Genomic DNA, 22860 nt, shown 5'->3' on the forward strand with positions numbered 1-22860 from the left:
GGATAAAATTTCAGTCACCCAGGATACTCTGCAGTTGGCCTCACAGTCATCAAATTCCAACAAAAAAAAATTCAAAGGGAGTGGTGTCTATGGTAAAAACTGTTGAATTAGAATTTATCAGCAAGTTTGATTTGATTGCTTAGAGCTCAGTCGAAACCAAGGTTTCCTTTCCCACTACAGATGTGAAATTATTGATTGGATTATGTTGTTCCCAACACTGCAAATTGTCGCTGTGCTTATCTTGGTTTCCTTTGACGCCACAGCTTTTGTGCTGGACCACTTCAGCATGAGGGTGGGAGTGGTACTGCACAACCTGAATGCTCCAGTGGAATATAATAGCCACCTGGACAGACAAAATTAGTATCCAAGGTATGTAAGTTCTAAGGTGAACTTAACTCCCTAAACAGTAGTCGTAATAATGATAAGCCTGAAGCCCCATGTCATTTCTTCTAGGCTGTTGTAGATCATTTCTAAGGGTACATTTTGAAATTCTGATAAACTATAGAAACAAGTGACTTACCTGAAAAAGACCTGCTACTGTCTTGGGCTCCCTGTTTCAAGATTCATTCAGCCTTTCCTTCTGTAGCATAAGCTTGTTAAAGTCGGGTTCCTTTCCTGAAATAAAATGAATATAATTCAATGTTACTTGTGAAGATTTGGGAATGAGCAAGACGTCTCTCTCCCTCTCTGAGTTACGATCATGCTGGATTATGTCCCAGCGTGAAATGTAAAATCATTATATGCTTCTTTGTGAGACCTTTTGTTATCCATGGCTGTATTTATTTCTCTGCCTGAAAAAAATATGTCTGTGTAACAGTTTCCATTTTATTTTGAACACTGTCTCAGCCACATTTCAGTTATTTCTGGAAAACATTGCTAAAACTGTGCATCGCTGTTATTGTTGTTTGGTTTTTTCAATGCTGATTTAATATGTGAGTCTGATTCATATGGGCAAATCTGACATGCATGAAATCAAGGGATGCACAAGGAGGGAGGAAGAGAGAGGAAAAGGAAGAAAGGTGGGAAGATTCCACAAGGAATTTGTAAGAAAAATTTGCCTACAGTGGACAAAAATTAAATAGCCAAGTTCAAAATAAATGCCTTTGACCTATCAAAACCAGAGCATAAGGTTTCTACGATTTATTTTATGAGTTTGTTAAATGATACAACGATGAAATAATATGTTCCAACTCAAAAAGATAATGCAGAGCTAGAAAAGGACACCCATGTGCCTTATGGCTGGTCAGCGTACCTGTCCATAGGCTACACCAGAATTGGATGGAATACTCCACTAGTGATGAGGGATAAATTGGAGTCAGTTCACATTTAATCTAATTCCCACTTTCCAAAACAATGGGGACCAAAACACAGCCAGCCTTTCCAACTCACACTTCTCCAAATGTTGAATGCATTATATTAGGCTAAAGTGCACATAAAATATCATGGAAAAAGACATGATATTAGGCAAACTTGCTTTGCAAAATATGTATATTAGACAAGATTACATTTAAAATGTGCATAGAAGGAGAAATTTGCACTTAAATGCTGATGTGTTTTCATGAGAACTTGAAAAAATACAAACTGATCTAGAAATCTGGAGAAGTGAAGATCTGGAAAGTAAGAAACTGGGAGAAGTCCCCTCACCCTTCCTGGTGGAAGCACTCCCCCTGCCCTTCACAATCCAATGAGGGAGGCCCCGATGCCTACGCCCAATAATAATAATAATAATAATAATAATAATTTATTATTTATACCCCGCCCATCTGGCTGGGCCTCCCCAGCCACTCTGGGCGGCTTCCATAAAAACCAAAAATACAGTAAAATGTCACACGTTAAAAACTTCCCTGAACAGGGCTGCCTTAAGATGTCTCCTGAATGTCAGATAGTTGTTTATCGCTTTGACATCTGCTGGAAGGGTGTTCCACAGGGCGGGCGCCACTACCGAGAAGGCCCTCTGCCTGGTTCCCTGTAGCTTTGCTTCTCGCAGTGAGGGAACCGCCAGAAGGCCCTCGGCGCTGGACCTCAGCGTCCAGGCAGACTGATGGGGGTGGAGACGCTCCTTCAGGTATACTGGACCGAGGCCGTTTAGGGCTTTAAAGGTCAGCACCAACACTTTGAATTGTGCTCGGAAACGTACTGGGAGCCAATGCAGGTCTTTCAAGACCGGTGTTATATGGTCTCGGCGGCCGCTCCCAGTCACCAGTCTAGCTGCCGCATTCTGGATTAGTTGTAGTTTCCGCGTCACCTTCAAAGGTAGCCCCACGTAGAGCGCATTGCAGTAGTCCAAGCGGGAGATAACCAGAGCATGCACCACTCTGGCGAGACAGTCCGCAGGCAGATAGGGTCTCAGCCTACGTACCAGATGGAGCTGGTAAACAGCTGCCCTGGACACAGATTTGACCTGTGCCTCCATGGACAGCCGTGAGTCCAAAATGACTCCCAGGCTGCGCACCTGGTCCTTCAGGGGCACAGTTACCCCATTCAGGACCAGGGAATCCTCCACACCTGCCCGCCTCCTGTCCCCCAAAAACAGTACTTCTGTCTTGTCAGGATTCAACCTCAATCTGTTAGCCGCCATCCATCCTCCAACCGCCTCCAGACACTCACACAGGACCTTCACCGCCTTCACTGGTTCTGATTTAAAAGAGAGGTAGAGCTGGGTGTCATCCGCATACTGATGAACACCCAGCCCAAACCTCCTGATGATCTCTCCCAGCGGCTTCATATAGATGTTAAAAAGCATGGGGGAGAGGACAGAACCCTGAGGCACCCCACAAGTGAGGGCCCAAGGGTCTGAACACTCATCCCCCACCACCACTTTCTGAACACGGCCCAGGAGGAAGGAGCGGAACCACTGTATAACAGTGCCCCCAGCTCCCAGCCCCTCAAGACGGTCCAGAAGGATGCTATGGTCGATGGTATCAAACGCCGCTGAGAGATCCAGCAGAACTAGGAAACAGCTCTCACCTTTGTCCCTAGCCCGCCGGAGATCATCAACCAGTGCGACCAAGGCAGTTTCAGTCCCATGATGAGGCCTGAATCCCGACTGGAAGGGATCCAAATGGTCCGCTTCTTCCAGGCGTGCCTGGAGTTGTTCAGCAACCACTCGCTCAATCACCTTGCCCAGGAATGGAAGATTTGAGACTGGGCGATAGTTGGCCATCGTGGCCGCATCTAAAGATGGTTTTTTAAGAAGCGGTTTAATAACCGCCTCTTTCAGCGGGTCTGGGAAGGCTCCCTCACGGAGGGAAGCATTCACCACCCCACGAAGCCCATCGCCCAGTCCTTCCCGGCTAGCTTTTATAAGCCAGGATGGGCGAGGATCCAGGAGACAGGTGGTTGGTTTCACTCGTCCAAGCAGCCTGTCCACATCCTCGGAGGTAACAGATTGAAATTGATCCCACTCAACTTGACTAGACAGAACTCTAGCACTCTCCCGCCCCGGCCCTGCTCCCACGGTGGAGTCTACTTCTTCCCGAATCTGGGCGATTTTATCTGCAAAAAACTTTGCAAAATCATTGCAGGAGAACATGTGGCCCGTACTGGGCCCCGATGTTGCAGGTGGTTCCGCTAAATTGTGAGCCACCTGAAAAAGTCTCCTGCTGCTGTTTTCTGCAGATGCAATAGAGGCGGTGAAGAAATTCTTCTTCGCCGTCGCTATCGCCACTTGGTAGGATCGACGTTGAGCTCTAACCTGTGTCCGGTCAGATTCGGAATGAGTTATCCGCCACCGGCGCTCTAGCCGTCTCAACGATTGTTTCATTGCCCTCAGATCCGTGGAAAACCACGGGGCTGTCCGGGCTCCATGCAATCGGAGAGGGCGCTTCGGAGCCAAACAGTCAATAGCCCTGGTTAACTCCACATTCCAGCGGGCCACCAGGGAATCGGCTGAAAGGCCATCAACATGGGATAAAGCATCCCCTACCACTCTCTGGAAACCATTTGGATCCATTAAGTGGCGGGGGCGGACCATCCGAATTGGTCCCACCTCCCTGCAGAGGGGATGGGTCGCAGAGAAGTCCAGTTGCACCAGGAAGTGATCTGACCATGGCACTTCTTTCATTTCGCTTTTACTTAGTGTCAGATCACCAACATCCATAGAGGTAAATACCAGGTCCAAGGCATGTCCACGGCTATGGGTTGGGCCAGACTTATTCAGGGATGTCTTACATCTGTGGTCAATAAAAGTTGTGGCCTGATTTGACCCAAACACTAGTGTCATGTCTCATTATTCATGGAATTTTGGCAGACCGTAGGGTGGGGAGACACCTGGGCATGCAGACCACAATGGACAGGTTCACCCACCCTTGCTCTCCACACACTCATGCAGGAGTCCCCCCCTCCCAAATCCCGCTCTTATCATCACATACTCCATGCTCCCTTTTGTAAACTAGAGATACCAAGGATTGTACTGGGGACTTTCTGCAGGTAAACCATATGCTCTGCTACCTAGCCATGTTGTCACCGTATGGGGAGTGAAATCAGCAAGAGAAAATTTAGCAACACACATGTTAATAGTGGAACAATGGGGGGGATTGTAGTTTAAAAAAATGAGCTTGTTTATTTTACATTGGCACAACAAAGAACAAGTCTCTGCTGGGGGGAGTCTAAGAGTAGGGAATGTAAATGAAATAGTAAAATAACTTGGGAAAAGGTGATGATGAAGAATATTAATATTGAAATATATTTAAATGACTGATGTGGCTTTTTAATAAAATATTAAACTTGCTTTTTTTAGAATTCATAGGCTATTCAAAATAACTGTGCATTACTGCAGTGTTGTATAACATTCTGCTAAACATCTCTGCATATTATTAGGAACAATAAATATATTTTATATATTATAAATATATATTTAAAATCATTTAAAAATGGTAAACAGGGGAAATGCATTCTTAAGTGATGCTGATGGCATATACACCGATACATAATCTCATACATAGTTCCCTGGCCTCAACCACATGGGAATCTTTCCTGCCCACATTCTCCCAGTGAAAATATACCAGTGCTCCATCCTTGGTTTAATCAATGGGTGTGGAGTTACATTGGTTCCCTTTTCTAATTCTGATATGGCTACAGGCTATAAGAGAGCAGAACCCTCAGGAGTGGCTCCGTCGACTAGCTAAGTGTTAAAGTTTCCCTCCATGGACCAGGTAGAATCAAATCCAAGAGTTATGAGGCAGTAAGGACTGTAAACAGATATTCCCCCTGTTGGTCCGGCAGCAAGAATTGCTATTGATTTTTGTTTTGTTTTGTTTTAGACGAAGAAACTATGTTGATGTGTGAAAATACTCCCCCCTCCCTCCGGTGAATAGTTTCTGTCAATCTGTTGGAAGTTCACTGCACAATTGCCAAGGCTGGTGTCTTTCGGAGGAAGTCAGCACCAGAAGTCTTCGTGAAAAGCTACATTTGCACATTTACAGATTGCGATGAGGATGGAAATTGGCTGCAGTCAGCAAGGGGGAATCAAGCTACAGTACATATAGCAGAAGTCACTCACAGTCCCTCCAAGTGTTTCTGCCTAGACTCTTTCAAGTATCTGAGAAAAAGGCTGCCAAAGCATGTCACCCCAAGTACGGATACACAAACATAGCAGGACTGAAATCAGGACTTGAATGCAGGAAGGTGCCTTATAATATTGTCCCATCTAGCTCAGTACTGTTTACACTGACTGGCAGGGCTCCCCCAGGTTTTTGACAAGGGGTCTCTCCCAGCCCTACCTGGAGATACCAGGGATCGAACTTAGGATCTCCTGCATACAAAGCAGATGCTCTCCCATGGAGTTACTGTACTTGATTTGCACACTCCTATAGTAGCAATAACCAGAGAGGAATGTAGGAGATGCTAGGCAGAGAGACATGATTCTGCCTGAGATTGTCCAGGTTCCTCAGCTGGACATTTGCCAGGCAACAAGAGACAGGGGTGGCAGAGATTTTGTGGGTTTTTCTTGATGAAATCATTCCATGCCTCACAGGACATTTCAAAGCAAGAGCCCGCATTCATACACAAGCAGCGAAAAGCTGGAGAATGTAATTTAGTTCTCAAGAGAAAATGCCCTGGATTTCCCAAAGCCTTCTTTGTGAAAGCAAACTACACATCCTTGATTTTTCATTGGATTAATACTGGGGATTGCAAAAGAAACAGCACCCTTGCTTTGAAAAAAAAAATGGCATTAAGGGTGCTTCCAGAAGACTGTAGGTCTCATGGACTTTTTGTCATCAGAACATATACTGAGTCAGAGCATTGGTCAATCTGGATAATATTGTCAACAATGAGGGGCAGTGGTTCTCTGGGGCTTCTCAGCCCAACCTGGAGATGGCAGGGATTGAACCTGCAACCTTTTGCTTGCAAAGCATATGCTCTTCCACTCAGCTACAGTCGTTCCCCAGCTCTGTCCCGACATCTTTCAAATTGGTTTCACTAAGGATTTTAGTGATCCTGGGGTTAAGCTTTCCACATTCAGTGATAAGACTATAGACTCTAATGGAGTGGCTGAGTGAGGGAAGGATTCACACCCAGTGCAGACCCCGAATACGCCTTCCCCGAGGTAGTTCATCCTATGACCTGAAGAGGTCACATTGACATCATCTTCTTGTTCTCAAGCTCCACCCCAGAAACCATGACCAAGCCATAATAATAATAATAATAATAATAATAATAATAATAATAATAATAATAAATTTATTATTTAAACCCCACCCATCATGGTTTCCCCAGCCACTCTGGGCAGCTCCCAACAGAATATTAAAAACACAACAAAACATCACACATTAAAAACTTCCCTAAACAGGGCTGCCTTCAGATGTCTTCTAAAAGTCAGATAGTTGTTTATTCCCTTGACATCTGATGGGAGGGCGTTCCACAGGGTGGGTGCCACCATCGAGAAGGCCCTCTGCCGGTTCCCTGCAACCTCATTTCTCGCAGTGAGGGAACCGCCAGAAGGCCCTCGGAGCTGGACCTCAGTGTCCGGGCTGAACGATGGGGGTGGAGATGCTCCTTCAGGTATACTATTCCCCTCCTCAATACAATCAGAGCCACTGCTGTAAAACAACAACAACAACCCACTTTAAATACAAGAAGGTTCTGCTTGTGGTGGCAGAGATGCGGCCTATTCAAATTCAGGCTGCCGCTGCAATGAATTCCACGCTGCTGTTGAAGCAACATCCAAGGCTATCCTGCTCATGTGTTAGCAACCATCCTGATCTCCCATGGAGCTGCCCAAGGTGTTGTTCATGCCTGAGCACATACATGTGCCTGCTTGGAACAAACCTCCTTCTTGGAAATAAACTCCTTTGGCTCCTGATTCAACCTCCTGCCTGGGTTTCCATACAAACTGCCCATGCTCACGGGCTGGGCCAAGATAAAGATATTCTGGGGAGTGCCAGAGACCAGTTTTATTCTCCACGGGATAAGATGAAGGCATTCTTTGTACAACTGGGTCATAACAAAAACATTTCCCCTCCCTGCCCCAAACGTGTAGGAAGGGTTCCTGTAAGCTGCTGCTCACAATATTTTTGAGGAGGTAGCTGGATGCGTGACCCATCCTTGCCCAGTTCCAATTCATTTCAGAGAGCTTGGTCTGGTCATCTATCTAGAACGGGGTGTAGGGATTAAGATGGGGACAATACTTAAATTCAGAGAGCACGATCAAGATACTAGTTCTTCTAAGCAGAGCCTCATTGAAAACCACACTTTTGGTGCTTAACTTTGGCTTGATCACACCCAGGTAGCCTAATACGTTTAAAGCAAAGTTATTCACATTATTAAATGAAATATAATTTTGATTATTTTTAACTGTTTCCCAAAGCACCAAACCAGGATCCAAAACAAATCCTGTGGTCAGTGCACATCCATACTGAGGGCATATCTGCTCATGCACTTCATTTCAAAGAGTCCATCCTTTCCTGTGTTTTGCTCACTGTTTCCTCTGTGGAGCAAGGTTTGCACAGTTAAAGTTACCTATACATGATAGAAGGACATTGTCCTAACAGGACACAGCAAGAGAGACCACTCTTTGTACATTTCCACTGCATTCCAAATATATATTTTAAAATATCCTAAAAGACACATTTGAGAAGCAGAACGCTGTAGCTGGACAGCCAAATATTTGCATTTTAAAGTTTTTCGCCCTCCCCCTAAATTTAGCAACCGGAATGTGTAAGCAGATAAATAAAACAGTGCTCTCCTCAGTAAAATGAAGGAGGCAGCAGTCTCAAGAAATGGGAGGGCACGCCAAGGGGAGATGTTTAGCAAAAAGTCTCTGCCAATATCAAGGCACAAGCAAAGTGGCTCTAGTTGGTAGCACCTCCTTTATAAGAAGAGTCCAAAATGCAGCTGGTGTTCCATTTAGAACTCGTATAAGCCCTGTTCTAAAATAGCTGCACCAATTGCCAGTTTGTTTCTAGTCCCAATTCAAGGCGCTCCCATTAGCATTTAATCCCCAAACAACTTAGGCTCCAAAGAGCTGAAAAACTGCCTCCTTCCCTACAAACCTCCTCGGGTGCAAGGACTGCCAGAGGGGGCCTCTTAGTAGTTCCATTGTCAGACTAGAGGTCCATCTAGCTCAGTATTGTCTACACTGACTGGCAGCTGCTCTCCATGGTTTCAGGCAGGGGTCTTTTTCAGCCTCGTCTGGAGATCTTGGGGACTGAATCTGGGAGCTTTTGCACACAAGGTATGGACTGTATCACTGAGCTAAAAGAAACACATATACCCCTCTCAGCACCTGCCCTGACAACACAGTTAAACCTGTGGTGGGTGGAAACCATTCAGATAAATTTGGAATTTGCTTGGTGATTACGAGCCAAAAGTTCACATCTTTTCTGAGAGCTATCTCCATCTGTGTAGTGTTGCTCTCCTTGTTGTTGCTGAAACACCTCAATTTTCCAATGAAAATATATAGGGATATGGGAGGAAGAGGAGGAGAAAGAGAGAGAGTTGCCTAAGTCCTGGACAGTAATTGCAGGTGAAACAGACCCCTGATCTCTCCCACAAATGCATTTCTTTCTCTTTCTCCAGGGAACTGTGCACTCCCTGAACTACTGATACAGGACACAACTCAGGAAAGGCTTCTGAGCCTTGGGAGTTAGAGAGCTGAGCACATTTCCCTGGAGCATGAAGATATATAAGTTTTAGAAGGCTTTTTCACAGCTGTGTATGAGCAACGACTGTACTTCATGTCCAGGTCTTGGACAATAAATAAATGAAATCTTAAGGGACACCTGGCATATTTTGCAGAAACATGTTTTTGAAAAGTTCAAGCCAGAGAAGTACTTTGTGGGGAATAAATGCTTGATTCATAATACATTGAAACATAAGAGTTGGACAGATCTGTCCTCTGGACCAAGTAATTACAAAGATTAGTGGTGAACACCCACCCAGAGGGATGGGTGAATCTGCCCATGTTGGTTTTTCTAAAACAAAGGGGGGGGTCTCATTTTTCCAGTCTTACATTTAGTTCTCCATAATTCCATAATTCATCCTTTTAGTGCAAATTTCTCCCAATATAAACATTTTTATGTGCACCTTTGCCCGACACACACATTTTTGCAAAGCAATTCCCCAAATAAAATGCATTTGGAGTATGTTGTTTTCACTAATGCATGTATTTATTTTATTTTATTTTATTTTAATGCATTTTCATGCAAAAATTGCCAAAGTGTAACATTCAAAGGATGGTTGTGTTTCCATTTGTATATTGGTTCAGAAAGTGTGAATTAAGAAAGTTTGCTTCTAAATAAGAACGGGATAAGATCTCTCTCCCATCCCAACCTACCAAAGGAGGTATTGGGGATTTGGGGGTTGGCAAACTCAAATAACTTTTGGGTGAGGGTAGGCTTCCCTTAGGGATGTGGGTGGTGCTGTGGTCTAAACCACTGAGCCTAGGGCTTGCTGATTGGAAGGTCAGTGGTTCAAATCCCCGCAACAGGGTGAGCTCCTGTTGTTCGGTCCCAGCTCCTGCCAACCTAGCAGTTCAAAAGCACACCAAAAAAGTTCAAGTAGATAAATAGGTACCACTCCGGCGGGAAGGTCAACAGCATTTCCATGCACTGCTCTGGTTTTCCCAGAAGCGGCTTAGTCATGCTGGCCACATGACCTGGAAAAACTGTCTGAAGATAAACATCGGCTCCCTCGGCCAGTAAAGTGAGATGAGCACTGCAACCCCAGAGTTGTTTGCGACTGGACTTAACTGTCAGGGGTCCTTTACCTTTAGATTTTAGGCTTCCCTTAAATATAAAATGGTTTTTTTGTTTTTCATTTTGCATGGGGTGGAATAAAATAAAAGCTTTGGCACCACTTCAGGCACCAGTAGCCCTGTTGTATTTCTTTTGGAAGAGAATAATCCATGAGATGACACTGTGCTGTGGTGTAGCATTTGCTGCCTCCATTGGCCAGTTGTTGTTGTTTAAAAAAACAAACCCTCAAACACTTTGTCTTTAAGGTAAATCCATCACCTCCACATGCCTCTTCTTTAAGGTAAATCTACCTACCTGAAGAATCTTAGATTGCATCATGCTACCCTCTGAAAGTAATGGAGGAGTCTCCATCAGATATTGGAGTCCATTAACCCAGGGTGGAATTCTAGTCCTACTCAGAGCAGACACATTGAAGTTGATGGTCAGGACCAACTTAGTTTCATTAAGAGCAATGAGTCTACTCTGAAAAGCACTTAGCTGTCTAGAGCCCCCAGACTCCAATATTGTCCCTACGGGGACAGTCTTTTAAAACAAGCATGGTCAGATACAATGCCAGATACAATGACTGAGGAGACCCAGATTCAAGTGATGCAGGTATAACACTCTCTAGGTCAGGTGTAGCCAACGTAGCACCTTCCAGATGTTTTGGACTACAGCTCCCTTCCGCCTCAGCTGGCATGGTCAATAGGCAGAGATGACTGAAGTTGCAGCCCACATAGAGGGCACCAGACTGGCTGCCCATGCACTAGGTGCTCCTTAGGCAAGTCACCATCTTTAGGATAGTTGTGCAGATCATATAGGAGGGGAAGAGCATCCTGAGCTCCTGAGGGGGAAGGGTGGTTTATATATAAATACATTATTAAATATTGGAAGCATCTTAAGTATGGTGTAAGACTCTTATGCCACTAGTGTAGGGCAGGCTTGCTTTTGCAAATTGCATTATAGATGCAGCAAATAGGCTGACAGAAGGTGGTTCTTTCTATTTTTGATGGCCACTGGGGATGTTGGAGAATTCCATTAGAAATGAAAATGGGAGTGGAAAATGCTACAATTTGCATGTTTGTTGGAGGTTAGGAATGGAAATCATGGTAGCGAATGCAGAATAGTATTTGCTATTGTTTCTTTAGCCCGCAAATGCTCCTTAAATAGTTTTTTGGGGCGGCATTGTTTTTAATGTTTTTCTTCCATGGAGATGCATTGAAATCAATTATATTATTGATTACATAATTAATTTAGTGAGTTTCAGTCATAGTGGATCGTAAGATGAACAACCCGGGTTTTAGTGAAAGCTGAATTATGGCAGAGCAGAGGCAGCACTGAATGTGACAAGCCTAGAACAGGACCGAAATGGCCATCTACCGGCAGCTGCAGATTGTTTACATTAGCAGGGGGTGGACTAGATGGCCCTTGAAATCCCTTCTGACACTTTGATTACAGTCTACTCACCAACGGCTTTCTCCACTGCTTTAAGATTCACAAGCTCTTCATCTCCACAAGTCTCATTGAACCTTTTCTTTGAAGGAAACATGCATGGCATCAAGCTGTTTACAATCAGTCAAGGTGGAGCTTTTAGGATAGGAGGAGGGGCCCAAATCTACTTCTATACTTTTGAAAAATGTCAGCAGAGACATTTCTGCCATCAGTTTCCTGCCAAGACTAATAACAATGAGGTCCATATTTTCTGCAACAACTTAAACATGTGTATGCTCCCCTAAGCTGTATTCTCCGAACTTTTAAGGCCTGATTTTCTTCTTGGTACTCTTACATGCAGGGCAGAAATACGGCTGCAAATAAACCCTCATTGGCATAATTATGGTGCACAGCCCTGGTGCTTGAGTCATATGCCCTCTGAATGAAAAAAAAATTATCAGCATGCAAAATTGCTATGAAACTTTACCAGTCTAGCAATGAAGCCGTCCTTCCCTGTACCTCAATAATAATTTTAACAATCCAAGTCACTTAAAACCTGCTTCCAAGCTGAGCACATATTGTGGGTTTTTCCTGGGTAAGCAGAATTTCCTATGACTGCAATTCAATAAGTTATATCCCAGAAACAGTCATCAAATTCATGTCGCTATTCATTCTTGAACAGGGCAGGAGCCTTAAAATCTATCATCAAGAGAACAGGGAAGTAGAATGGCTTGTTCTTCTCAAAAAGCAAAATAATGGGGCCCAAGAATAATGCATAAAAAGTGCAATTGCAGCCTAAATGAACACATTCAGCGCAAGCTGAAAGGGAACCTCTTAGGAAATAACAATAGACCTGCTTGGCTGGTAAAATACATCATTAAGCTGCACAAAACTAAGGTCGCTTCTTTGTCTTCTGTAAAGACATAGGCATTTTGGAAGGAAAGGTTTCTCTTGATGCATAGTTTGCTGAATGCATATAGTACTGGAATTGGAGCAGAGAGACCCAAGTTCTAACCATGAACCCACTACAGTATGAGTGCATCTTATGCGGAGGTTTGATTCCAAGGGGGCATATAGAAATATACAGAAAATACATATATACAGAATATACGTATACAGAAAAATGTGCATACCCAAACTGCCCCCTTGTAACCACCACCACGTAAGCACCCCTTGCCTTCTGGAGCCGGCACAATAAGAGGGCCTTGTCCGGCAAGCAAGGCAGACAGCTTAAAAGCTCTTTCTGTGCTGGGAATACCTGGTACAATAAGACACCTGGTGCCAGCCGTTCCCATGGGAACTCACACAGTCTGAGATCTCGCAAGAGCATCCCTGAACTCACATGCCGAGTAGGTCTTTTCTCCTAAGAAAGGCAAAGAGCTTGAAAGCCCTTTCCACGCAGGGAAAACATGAAGCAAAATGAGCTTTTAACCTCTCTTATAAGCTTGCATAAGGGACGCGGGTGGCGCTGTGGGTTAAACCACAGAGCCTAGGACTTGCCGATCAGAAGGTCGGCGGTTCGAATCCCCATGATGGGGTGAGCTTCCGTTGCTCAGTCCCTGCTCCTGCCAACCTAGCAGTTCAAAAGCACGTCAAAGTGCAAGTAGATAAGTAGGTACTGCTCCGGTGGGAAGGTAAACGGCGTTTCTGTGCGCTGCTCTGGTTCGCCAGAAGCGGCTTAGTCATGCTGGCCCCAGAGTCGGTCATGACTGGACCTAATGGTCAGGGGTCCCTTTACCTTTATAAGCTTGCATATAACTTCTTGAATTTCAACCAGTCTTCAACCATGCATGGTTGAAATTGTGGAAGTTAAATGTGCATAAGCTGCAATTGTACTACATTTTGTCTTGGCTACAGTGCAAGATGGATGTCAAGGCATCATTTGGCACCAGCTGAGGACCTCCAGACCAGCAGTGGGTGCACTGACAGGTCACCACTTCAAACGGCTTGTTCACTTGCCTCTGGCTCTGGCCCAGAGTGCAGGAGCAAACAAACAACAATGGCGGGGAGGACCTGGACCTGCCTATTTTCACACTGGCACTGTCCGGCATGCAAGCAACCAACAGTGAGGCACGTCAGCAACAGGGAATGAGGACATTGAGGTGGAAGACTCATGGAGAGAGGGGACTTCCATGGATGGTGTCTTGCCCAAGCACCCCTCAAAACCTGGATTTGTAAAAACAAATTCAAGCACTATTCTCCTGCGAATTTCCTTTCAGTCACTGAATATTCAACCCAGTGATACAACTTAGCATACAGAAGGTCTCAGGTTCATTTGTCTGCATCTTCAGGTAGGTCTCGGGAAACCTCCTGGAGAGCCACTGCTAGTCAGTGTGGACAGTAGTGAGCTACATGGACCAACCTCTCACATCTTTTGTCTTTCCTCCCCCCCCCCAGCCCTTCCAGCTCTCACTCCATTCCAGCTATCTCTTCTTCACTCTCTGCTGAGCCTGATATTATGTTTCTCTCCCCTTCTTTCCTCCTCTGTGCTCTGTTGTTCTTTGTAAAGCACCTTGTACATGGATGGAGCAACAGCAGGCAGCCAGACACACAAATTTGCTGCTACTTTAGTCCACTGGTTCAAGAGACACCACAACCATCCTTATGAAAACTGATGAATGGGAACAAGATGCCCCTTGCTTGCCTAGATAGAAGATGAAGAGGTTGTGCGTGGAAGCAACTGGTGTTTCTGTGGCATTTACAGCCTACTGTATGATGGCAAGAGCCACATAGATTCATAGAGCTGGAAGGGATCCTGAGGATCACCTTAGTCCAGGAATATGAAGCTGTCCCTTATGGGAATTGAACCTTCAACCTTGCCATTATCAGCCCCACACTCTAATCAACTGAGCTATCCAGCTGATTGTGCTGCTCTACCTAGTTTTGGGCAGGCCACACCCATTCCTGCCACTGGGCCCCCAGAAGGCTGCTCTAAAGGGAATTCAGCCTTTGGGCTGAAACAGGTCTCCCGTGCCAGCCTTAAACTGTTGGGCAGGTTCTGTCACGTTACGCGCTGTGTACAATGCTCAAATCTTCGGGTGCTCAAATTTATTTCTTCGTCAATTAAGCACCCAGTCTATCCATTAATTGCTCAACATTGCACCCTCTGTTCTAATATCAAAAGCACTGCTTGGAAGAGGGCATGTGAGCCGCACAAGCTCCATCGCGTGGGTTTCGTCAGCAACACGCACTGCTGCTTTGCTGTAGGATGCTAATTGGAGAATGTTCCTTTTTCATCCCTTGCGTTGACTAGGAGACGTTTCTGGGCGGTAGAATCTGGGAGAGCTTCCCAAACTACTGAATGAAAAAGGATGGCTTTGCTATGTTCCCAACAGTGTTCTCTATTCAAATTAAATTAAAGGAAGAAATTAAGTTTTCTTCTACCGTATTGCTTGGCTAGGTTCCTAATTATTAGAAAAGAGACAGAGAGGAAACAGACCTCGCACTGCCTATACCTTAGCTGAGCTGCTCACAGCTGGAAAATTATAACATATCTCAATGAATTTGGTTTAAAAATAGTACAGTCAGAAGGGAAGGGAAGAATCCATATTGTTATTCTTAAAACTATGTTCAACATCCTCGTATTATTTAACTTTGCATTATTCACAGGGACAACATAAAGTTCATTCTTGCTTCTGAAGAAAGGTCAGGCACCTAAGAATAGCTGGGAATATCCAGGAGCTCAAAGAACTTCCTACCTGTTGATTGAATTCTGCTTTGTCCAGGGATGTCCGCTGTAATGAAGGAGGGGGAGCAGCGAACCCCAACTCAGCAAGTTCATTAGGCTGTGAAACCTGTCCATTTCAGTTTCATTTAGAGTGCATTCAAATGTAGGGAATATTATGATAATTGCCCTGTAATGCTAGTGCTTCTGTCCTGTTTTCTAACGCCCCTTTCATACTGGGGAAGCTAGTGCTTTTTTCCGGGGGGGGGTACGCAGGGGTACACATACCCCTAAACATTTTGTAAATCTTTGTACTTTTGTCCACTTACTGTATTTTTTCACCCGATTTGAACTATAAAATTGTGATTTTATTGAGTCAAAATGAAAGTACCCCTAAACATTTTTGAGGGGGGGAAAGCACGGGGGTACCTGTTGTGTTATGTAGCTTTTTGACCAATATACTGGCATGCCACACAACATTTTATTCACACCAGTGGGTGTGCTGTGACACAACAACAAACATCATCGGACCAGGTTGCTACTCCCCCACCCTTTCCACACATGGGTGCTTCTATTCCCCCATGAAAACTGCAGGAAGTACGTAAGTATATGCCCCAGTATACCATCCCCAATTTCAATTTTCTGGGTTTATGGGATTGCAAACAGGTTTTTTTCCTCTTAGCAATTAACACGAAAACTAAGCTAATCTAGAAACCATACATTCGGTAAAACACTGCACCAATAATCAAGAAATCACACATTTGGTAAACATTGCACAACAAGAATCTAGAAATTGTACTTAGGACCACAGCTAGGTAGCCTTTTGGCAGGGTTGTATCAATGCACACACTGGTAACACAGAGGAATGACAGATGAACTGAATCAACTGAAAGCTGCAGCAAGCGGTTTGTGGTCCAAAGCTGGAATTAATATGAGAAATTCCAGTTAAACAGGACGCTTAGGAGAATCAGAACTCAGAGCAGAACAAACTGATGCATCTGGGAAAATCTGTATATCTCTAAGCAGTTGGTTTTTTTAATGACCAATATATTAAGGGGCAGCAATGAGGTATCAGCTGCTCCCAGAGCTGCACATCTCAAGTCCCCAAAGGATGTTCAGGTGCAACAAATTGGTCAGTTTCCCATGTGCTCATTCCGAAGTCTGTTCTGTTTTGCATCTGTATTAATCTTTGAGGGAGGTTTTTTGTTTTTTACAATAAAGGTGTTTAGAAACTTTATGAAATAATTAAAAAATATATATCTGGTTGAAAATTTGTACTTAAATATGAATTTAAATACATACGTTTGAAAATACTTTGCCATAAAACTCTTCTTGAAACATACTTTTCCTCAAATAACTCACTTCCAAAAGTATTTCAGCCCACAATAAAATACCTTTCAATGCATTTTGGAGCCACGGCCTGCAGAGAAGTGCAAAATCTTAAGAACAACTTATGGCCTGATCTGCATGGGAGATCTGTTCATTTTGGAATGTGATAAGATCAAATTCCTCAAGCACCGCTAAGAGGCAGTTCTGGCATTGGATGGGTTCAACAGCCCTGGGTGACAAACGGTCCTATGCGAGGCGGGGGGTGGCATACCTGAAAAAGCAGCTTCGCAAAAAATAAATAAATCCCACAACCCACCCATTTTTCATTGCTGATCTTCTGGAATAAATTATCTCATTTCACCAGCAATCACAGCATCAAGAAAGCAATTGCCCAGGAGTGTTATCGCCAGCGAAACCTGCTTGCTGAAGGAGAAGGGTGGTGGAATATAAGCAACGCTCCCATTTAGACATGTGCTATATTTAGATTTCCATTTTCAAGCCTCAAACAATCTCCTGTTCTCCCCCTCCTCTTTCTCCCTTCATGGGTACAGCAAAGCTTTTAAACAGTACTGCAAAGTAAAAATAAAAATAAAAGTGTTGAAAAATAAAACATCACCCTGAGAGACAAGTGGCTCCGATCTCTGATTCCTCCCGCGCCCAGTGCATTGTGCAGAAGATATTGCTCTCTACAGATTAATAATAAATCTGTTACTAACGACTCTTTTTCCATCCGAGAACCAAATGCCCGGGGCTACACGTCAGGGATTGGTGGGGCGACAGACAAAAGTGGGTGAAGCAACTGTTGTGGCTCTTAGCTTCGTGCAGCAGGATGCATTCCAACCTCGCAAAAGTCAGAAGTTTCTGCACAGAGACAGACCTCTCGCCATCTTCCATCAAGACAAAGAAGGGGCATTATCTCACATTCTCGGCAATCAAAAGCACCTTGAGGGTGGCATGGAGCAGGCCTCTGAGGGGTGTGGTCTGGGGAGAGGGATAGATGGAATTGCATTGATATGTGTGGGGAATGGCCACCCTGCGACATGGTTTTTTTCTGTGGCAGCCCTGAATTTCTGTCTAGCATCATCACTGTAAAACTTCCACATATGCTGATGAAAACCTCTTTACCCTGGCCTTTGACACCTCAGTTATGTGGGGGGTTATTAAGACTCACTCTATTATATTAACACATTTAAATACTGCTGTTTTATATTGTAATCCACCCCGGGATCTTATGGTGAAGGGTGGGTAAGAAATCCATCACCAGCATGTCATCACTTTTGAAGTTTTTAAACCCATGGGAATTACCAGACATAGTGAATTCGAAGCTGAAAGTCCACCTCAAGTACTACAAGTGGCGTCAACTGTGCGTCAGTTGGACGTGCCTAAAATGGTCGCCACCTGTAGTGGCAAAAGATTAGAAACAACAGACATTACCAAAAGGAGGAAGAGGTGGCATACCATATTGGCATACCATAAGCTTTCCTATCGGCTCTGAGAGAGGGTGAAAATTAATCAAAAGTCTCATTGTCACAGCTTTATTACAAGGGTAGGAAACCCGTTTCAACACAAAGGCCACATTCCCATCTGGTCAACATTCAGGGGCTGCATAAGAGTTGTGGGTGGGCTCAGGAGCAAAAGTGTGCACAGCATCAAATGTACATTTAGATTTGTACATTAGGCTGGTTTCTACACTCTCTCTCTCTCTCTCTCTCTCTCACACACACACACACACACACACACACACACACACTGCTCCATCCAGGTAAACAAGAGGCCTAATCAGAGTTGAAGGATACATTCCAGCCAGGCAAAAACACTCAAGGAGGGTGTGAAGCAGGGCTGGTGAGGGGTGTAGCCCAAGGAGATAGGGGTGGCTAAAGAGGGAGTGTGGCCTGGGAGCATTTCAGGGGTCAGTCAGAGAGGCCTGGAGGGCTGCATTTGTCCACAGGCCTAAGGTTCCATCCTTTGTTAGATATTGGAATAAGATTAAGCTATAAGACCAAATGTAATGGCTCTTGTCAAAGTATGATTTATGGAGATTGCTGCTTTCTTATAAAGTTTGCATTGTGTGAAACGGACAATAATTTGTTGCTTTTTAATTTTTTACGGTTTTAAACCATTTTGTGTTCCTTGCACCTTTGCTCTTGCCGGAATGCCATAATTCACAAGCGACAGGCCGTAAGCGCTGCAGACAATGCAGGCTGTAGCAAAGTATTTGGGAACCGGAGTGGCTCTCGTATCGTAAAGGCAAGAAATAATGTGGTCTGCTTTGTTGCCAAATTAAAGCATTCAGGAGAGGAGGTCATGCTCCTGGCTGGGATTATTGAGTCTTTAAAATTCACTCCTGTAATTAGGTTCTGGGGAAAACTAGAAAGGAATTAAATGAATACATTTCTCCTGTTTTCTGAAGCACATTGTCTTGAGCCTGCTAGCGAAGGGCCTGTCATTATGATGAGCGGGGGTGATTAAAGGGGAGAGAGGGAGGGGCTGTGCATGGCTGGGGAGCTGGGGGAAGTCTGGCTCTCTCCATGGCACTAGCGGATACAAATGGAAGCCACTGCTTGCTTGCACACAGCAGTATGGGGTGTGGAAGGAAGACAAGCAACTCTGAGTACAAAGGGAAGCAGCAGATGGTGCTGGGTTCTGTTCTCCTACTGCAGCCTTCCCCCAAACAATATTTTGGACTCTACCCACCCCATCAGCCCCAGCCAGTGTAGCCAATGACCAGAGACGATAGGGAGCAGTATTCCAAAATGGCGACTCCCAAACTCCTCCTCTGCCCAGACCGCTGGAAAATTGTTGAGGGTCTTGGCGGACTACTGGATCTTTCTGCCTGTCACTTCGCAACTGCAATGTGCTATGCAGGCTTACAATTAGTGCTCATTTGAAATTTCCCAGAAAGCATTCTTTTCTGAGATATTTCTTACTTCTTGCCCCCTCACTTCCCTGCCCCCTGAAACATAAGGCCACTTTTCAGAATTTTGACTCACTTTCCTTCACTGCCCTGGCCCTGGACTTCAGCAGAAACCAAGACACCGAGTCAGAGGCTGCAGCATCACCACCCATGGAGAGCATCCAGGTTTGTGACTGAGCACCTGATACTGGTGACCATGGGGCTGCTGTACCTGGTAGACAGGAGTTTCTGGATTAGGTCCTGCAGCACCAAGGCCCATAGACCCAGAGCCAGGGAAGCAACTTCCCCTGGGCCCAAGGATCTGAGTGTCTCTCATCCTACCCCACCAGTCCAACTGCACAAGAAGCACAACAGGCAGGGGACAGTGAGCACACAAGGAGTGCCCAGTTACGGATGAGAGGGCTGACCCTTTGAGAGACTGACTCTCTAAAAAAGGGTGGAGCCTAGGAGAGATGGATGGGAGGCAGAGGCTCTGAAAGCTTCAGACCACCTCTAGCATTTATTGAAGAAAGTTGCTCACTCCCTGGGCTCCTTTGCACCACCAGAGCAGACCAGGGCAGCCATAATAGTTTGGTGGTGGCTGCAATTTGTGTTGAAATACTGCTAGGTCTCTGGGGCATTGTGGAGGATTCAAAATGATAACCATGGCCGTCAACCCAGTGCCAATTGGTGCCATAGTTGTTGTTTTTTAATTTAGGAAAAAAGAAAGCTCTGTTACTGTTTTTGCTAATGGTGGTCCCCACCCCTGAGAAAAAAACATGAAGATGTTTTCCTTCCCCTCAATAGTTAGTGAAATTTTTCCTCATTGCCCAGTCCGCAAATATGGTGGAGAATTTTGAGAGGCCGTCAGTACAGAGCTCTGCTTACAACCCAATCTCAAAACAGCATAGTAAATAATTAAGAATTAGGAGAAAGAGAAGGAGGGTGTCAAAATTAAAAACATAGTACCAAAAAAGAAACTAAAAACATAGTTGTAAAATAGCTGAAAGTAATGAATTGCAAATCTTTTAATGGGGAAGGGAATGATTGATTGAATGAAAGGAAAGGAAATTTCTTACAGTCCCAGACCAGATTCACATACCATACTAAGTGAACATAAAACACAATAGAATTACCGTATTTTTCACTCTATAAGACGCACCAGACCACAAGACGCACCTAGTTTTTGGAGGAGGAAAACAAGAAAAAAAATATTCTGAATCTCAGAAGCCAGAACATCAAGAGGGATCGCTGCGCAGTGAAAGCAGCAATCCCTCTTGCTGTTCTGGCTTCTGGGATAGCTGCGCAGCCTGCATTCGCTCCATAAGACGCACATACATTTCCCCTTACTTTTTAGGAGGGAAAAAGTGAGTCTTATAGAGCAAAAAATACGGTAAGTTTGAATTAACAATCAAATATAACAATAAACAATAGGAATACGATTGAACCAAATATCAGCTGGCAACAATTTCCAGAAATGTCCCTGTCCTTTAAACATGCTTCCATTTTTTTAAATATTAAAATCCCCCCCCCAACCCTCGGCAGGGTGAATCAGTGCCCTAAGCGTCCACACTCCCTGGCTCCACCCTGGCTCTAGCCCTGTGGCCCACTATAGCATGTGATATGCCTTGAGTACAGTGTGGCTTCCTTGTAAATGGGTCAGCCTGAGCGGCAAAATCATAGTAACTCATTTCCTGACCCAAATCCTTACCACGTTTATTCAGCCACGGAGCCCCCTGATTACCCAAACCTGCCTTAGGGAAGATTTGCTACATTTCATTCACCCCCACACCAAAAAACAGGCTTATTTCTGCCTGACACATTGGTTGAGCATCTTCAGTCCTGAAAGGCATGCGTCACTGACATTTTCTGTACATAAAAATATTACAGCTGCCAGCATTATCTGACTCGGCTACTACACTGTGAAACAAAAGCTTCGCATAGCCACCTCATCAAGCAGCACAACACTTTGCTTTATATACTTTCTGTTTGGAAAAACTCAGATCATCTTCCTTTGCAGCGGTTCTTTGTGTTATGTTCCATCCCTCTGGAAGGACCTAGTGGGCTGCCATTGTTTGCCATTGTGTCCATATGGGGTACCATATGCTTCCAGGGAAATACGTATGTAGTTGTCGAACTGAAATATGGCTTTGGGTTTTGATTTTCAAGATAATGAAGGGTGTTTTTTTTTCCAAGTCAGCAAGCTCTTTGAAATATTTACATCATCTCTTGACATTGCCCTTCACAGCACTGCCTGCTTAACTTCACTATCGGCACCCCTGTGAAGTTAGCTGCAGGTGAAACATTTACAGCAACATTTATAGCAGGGATAGGGAACTATGCAACTCGTTCCCTCAGGAGCCAGTGATGGCTACCAATCTGGAAGGCTTTAAAGGAAGATTAGACAATTTCATGGATTTGGGGGGGGGGGGGCTATTGAAGGCTATTAGCCACGATGGTTATGCTCTGCACAGTGGCGGAGGAAGCAGGGTGTCATCACTAAGGGGGGTGACAAAATGGCAAAAATATGAGTTTAAAAAAATAAAAATTGGGCTCACGAAACTTTTTAGTTCAATCAGCAAACCTAACAAAATGTGTCTGCCACTGGGCACCACACCGTGAGGGCCGGCACTTACTGCGAGGCCTGCAGCGTGCCTGACCCACGCATCTTTCCTGAGAGTGACATGGTGGCTTGGGCGCCTGCAGATTCCACGCTGTCTAAAACGGCAGCGTGGGACTTGCGTCTGCCCTCCGCCTCTCCCTCCATCACCCTACAGCTGAGGGGGAGGCAGTGGAGAGGCTCCTTGCAGTGCACCCCACCTCCGTGGGCAGCTTGCCCCGCATCCATGGGAGGCTCGCCCCGCCTCCGGCTGCAGGACATGCGGGCTGCACCCAGCACCCGAGTGGCCAGCTACGCTGCTGGCTCTGCCTCCACAGTTGGGGGCACCAATGCTTCTTAATGCCCATTGCTGGAAAACACAGGAGAGGAGAATCTCTTGTGCTCAAATCCCACTTGCTGCTTTCCCACAGGCATGTGGTTGTCGCAGATAACATCCTTGGTTCAGCAACGGCTGCCACCCATTGGTACTTGTAGGGTGAAAACAGGGAGGCTGACAGTAGGGGGAGCCACAGCCAATGAGAGGTGGAGTCAACTAATTATGGTTTCATCTCCATCCTCCTCCCTGTCGTGTTTTGGTGGAATGAAGGAAGAGGAAGTTGGAAAAAGGTAGGCATAGCTGAAATCCTTTGCACACTTTTCTGGGAGTAACCTCCATTGAATACAGTGTAGCACGCTGAGGAGTAAACATGCTTAGAATTGTGCTACATGAATGATACCCATTGGTTATATAGAATCACCATGCAGTCCA

At 44.9% G+C, this 22860-nt stretch overlaps 1 protein-coding gene across 1 annotated transcript in view; it reads right to left on the reverse strand.

The window, feature by feature from the left end:
• SMPD3 (sphingomyelin phosphodiesterase 3) overlaps positions 1–22860 on the reverse strand; it is a 134151-nt gene that overhangs the window by 89264 nt on the left and 22027 nt on the right. Inside the window, exon 2 of the mRNA XM_081200830.1 lies at positions 521–615. The gene's annotated coding sequence lies outside the window, so the exon portion shown is untranslated. The remainder of the gene's footprint in view (positions 1–520; positions 616–22860) is intronic.

The sequence above is a fragment of the Podarcis bocagei genome (genome assembly GCF_964188305.1).
Source record: "Podarcis bocagei genome assembly, chromosome: 7".
Classification (NCBI taxonomy): Eukaryota; Metazoa; Chordata; class Lepidosauria; order Squamata; family Lacertidae; genus Podarcis; species Podarcis bocagei.